The following is a 3521-nucleotide window of genomic DNA, read 5'->3' on the forward strand; positions in this document are numbered from 1 at the left end:
TCAATATTTGCCATGTCAGCTTTAAACGCAGTTTCTCCATTATCATAAATAAATGAAATAGTTATGCGTGCGTGGTTCTCAACCTTTTTGTACTCTGAATGATCCTGTCTGATCAAATTTAGTTATTCATAACTGTTATTAATTTTATAGTCAGAGAGAAAGAGAGTGATGAGTAAGTGAGAGAGACAGTGAGAGCAAGTAGTAAGTGACCACCATTGCCCTCATTAGCCCTTAAAAGCCTGACACAATCATGGAAAATAATGTACACCTCCTTGACTCTGAACACAGTTATCGCCGGGCCACCACAGCCCCCCTAAGGTTCGTAAGACCAGCACATATGGTCAAAATGTCATCTAGCATATCGACTTGGCTGATGGGTATGACAGTGTTCAGTATCTTAAAGGTTTTAAGCTGACCAATAACTCGTTCCACATGTATGCGGACTCTTTACAACTGACGTGAAGTGTCAACACAAGAACCTGGCAACTGAGATTTCCCCTTCGTGAAACTTGGTATTCTTAATGTTGCTCCTACACTGGCCAAATCCTCTCCAACAAGGAAACCTCTATCAGCAAGGATCTCGTCACCATGCTCAAGTTTACCCAAAAAGGCAGAATCTAAAGTTATTACCTTGTCAGAGGCACGACCTCCCCACCCACTAGACAAAAAAGATATAGCTCCTGCTGGTGTGATTCCTATTAGATATTTCATTGTGTTTTGGTGCTTATAATTTGACCAGGTTTCAGCCCTTGCTTTAAGATTGTGTGTTCTTTCTATAAAGATTTCAGTACAGTCTACATCGACAATTCCTAAATTTGGGTTTAAAACACTTTGGCATGTTTGCTCTCACTGCATCCTTACTAGGTCACATTATCAAAGGTTTCACTATTGAGGACAACATGGGTATCCAGTCTCTTAGTATTTTTGATACAGTTGAGAATGGAAGCCCAAATCTGTAGGCAAGGTCTCTGTTGGTGAGTCCAAGTCTTACTTTCATTAGAACCAAAAGGAGGTGGTTCTCCCAACTTAACCCACCCTTAAGCACAAGTGTGCTTCTTTTTACAATATCCAGCAGCCACATAACCATTTGTAATGATTGTAAACCAGTAAAAAAAAATATTTTAGCATTTGTGTCTTTTATGGAATCAAACCCAAACTTGGACTGCTTCAGTTGCTCCTTCAGATGTTTATTTTCTTCCTGTGTGGCATACAGTTCTCTTTTCAGAGCTTCATAATCATCACGGAGCTGGTTGTACTGCAGGTTGAGTTGGTGCATCTCTTTTCTGGACACAAACTTACATTCATCTACAACACAAAAAGGAGATAAATTAACTCATGTGCAACACATCAGCTTTCATACACAGACACACACACACACACACAACACACAGACTATCTGTCTGGTTCTCTGTCACTCTACTCACCTGACCACCAACCAACCAATCAACCAACCAACCAACACAAACACACACTTAATAGTATGACTTGTGCATACCTTCAGAAGAATCTGCAGTATCTGCTTCAGGCTGGCTTGTGGGGCAGGTAGCAGGGGCCTTATCTTCATCTCTTATTCTCTTTCTTTCATATCTAGGACAAACAGAGTAGAGTTAAGTTAAAAACCCAAAATAATCAACACATTAAGAGATAATACAATAACATAATAAAGAAAGACACACAAGAATATCTTATTTGCTCAGATAATTAACAAGCTACCAAGAAATTAGAAAATTTCAAATACATGACACTGACCTTGCCACCTTTCCCGAGATGTCTCAGTTGCTGCTGTGTGAAAAAACGGATGGAACAAAATCTGGACTATCACAATCCATGGACGGTGACCCTGAGAAACAGAATGAGATTAGCTATGCTTATTGTTTATTTTCACATTTTTTAACCTATTTGCTAATTTACGAGCTCAGTCATAATGAGCACCAATAGCACAAGCATTTAAGTTACGGGTTCAGAGTTAAAGAAAATCGTACACTGTAACATTAGCTGTGTGAACTGTGAAGACACTTTCTTGTATGACTTTCAGCCTGAACCAAGAAACCTACACCAGCCATGCAGCTAATGTTGGTACTTACAGTAACAACAAAAGCTAAACTTATAGGTTACGACCGCGAGCCAACGTTAAACTTTACAAACTCAGTAGAAGACGGACAAATTTGTTGGCCAGTTAGTCAGTAAATTACACTAATATATCCTCATTAAGTATGGTAAAATCACACGCAGTCCTACTCATTATCCAGCTCATGTTGGAAAAGACAAACATACCAGAAACGAAGTGGGCGCTGCACAGACTCTCGCCGCCTTTAGGACCTTCGGGACGGCCAATCCGCCCTTTTAATGGCCTGGAGCCACAATCTTCTTCTTCTCTTGGCAAAAGGATGAGATCCTCTCGGGATATTAAACAGTTTCCATCCATCCTTTTGCCGATTCGTGCAGTTTACAGCACAACAGCTCCTTGTCATTTTCGTTCTCCGCTGACTCCGCTGGTAAACAAATGACAAATGTCCCGCTTTCTGCCCCCTGGCTGCGCGCGCACATCTGCGATGACGTTGCACAGAAACCCGTCGAGACCAAGACAGACAGAGCGACCCTTTCTCATACGTTCCCAGAGAACTATTCGGCATTCTCAATTACGTTTGTCTAAAAAAACGTATTTTGTCCGTGATTACGTTTTATTGAACATATTGTAGTGCCGGAGGAATAGGAGGACGTAGGCAACTTAATTATAACCGTTTAATCCAATAAAAGAGATCAGAACAATCAGTCACAGTGCATGGTTAGATCTCGTGTGCAACCGCCTAACGCGTCCCCCTAGCCCCCGTGACTCCTGACCAGTTCCCTCCCACTCATCAGTAAGAGGGGAACACGAACCCATAATGTAGTCACTACAATATCGTAAATACGAATTCGTTCTCAGCCCATTTTTGCCATTTATTTACCGTGTTACTATAGCAGAATAAAGAATAAATTCATGCATTATCATTCAACTTGAACATGTGTTTTTTTTTTTTTTTTTTTTAACTTGGTCTTTATTGGAAGTAAGACACATATTGTACATACAGTAACAGAAATAAAGTACAGACATACATTGGAAAATAGGTTAACAGGACTATATTAATGAAAATAAAATAAATAATAAAAAAAATAAAAAAAAATAAAGAAAAATTAAAATAAATACAAGGGTGGCCTTTTAACAGGAGGAGACTTTACAGGAGCCACATATGGCTATATGAGTCCTTTAATATATAATATAATTCTTGATATTCTATAATAATGTTTATAATTTATTTTATTATCTAGACATGTCTTCATACAGTATGTTTAATTTCGTATCCATTTTACCCAGTTCCTAGCATATAACTCTTCTTTCAATTTCAGTTTATACGTTAACCATTCCATCCCCTGGATTTCCTCGATTATAGATAGCCATTGCTTACATTGTGGCATGTCTGCTTTCAGCCAATTTTTAGTGATTGTCTTCCTGCTCGCTGTAAGAAGAATTTTCACCAGAT

At 39.1% G+C, this 3521-nt stretch overlaps 1 long non-coding RNA gene across 1 annotated transcript; it reads right to left on the minus strand.

The window, feature by feature from the left end:
- Positions 1-872: 872 nt before the first annotated feature.
- On the minus strand, positions 873-2569 carry LOC132472278 (uncharacterized). Its single transcript, XR_009529051.1, has 4 exons — positions 2275-2569; positions 1750-1840; positions 1496-1587; positions 873-1305 (listed from the first exon to the last, which is right to left on the minus strand). It is a non-coding gene; the product is annotated as an uncharacterized LOC132472278 (long non-coding RNA).
- Between the last annotated feature and the right edge of the window lie 952 nt (positions 2570-3521).

The sequence above is a fragment of the Gadus macrocephalus genome, chromosome 14 (assembly GCF_031168955.1).
Source record: "Gadus macrocephalus chromosome 14, ASM3116895v1".
Taxonomy (NCBI): Eukaryota; Metazoa; Chordata; class Actinopteri; order Gadiformes; family Gadidae; genus Gadus; species Gadus macrocephalus.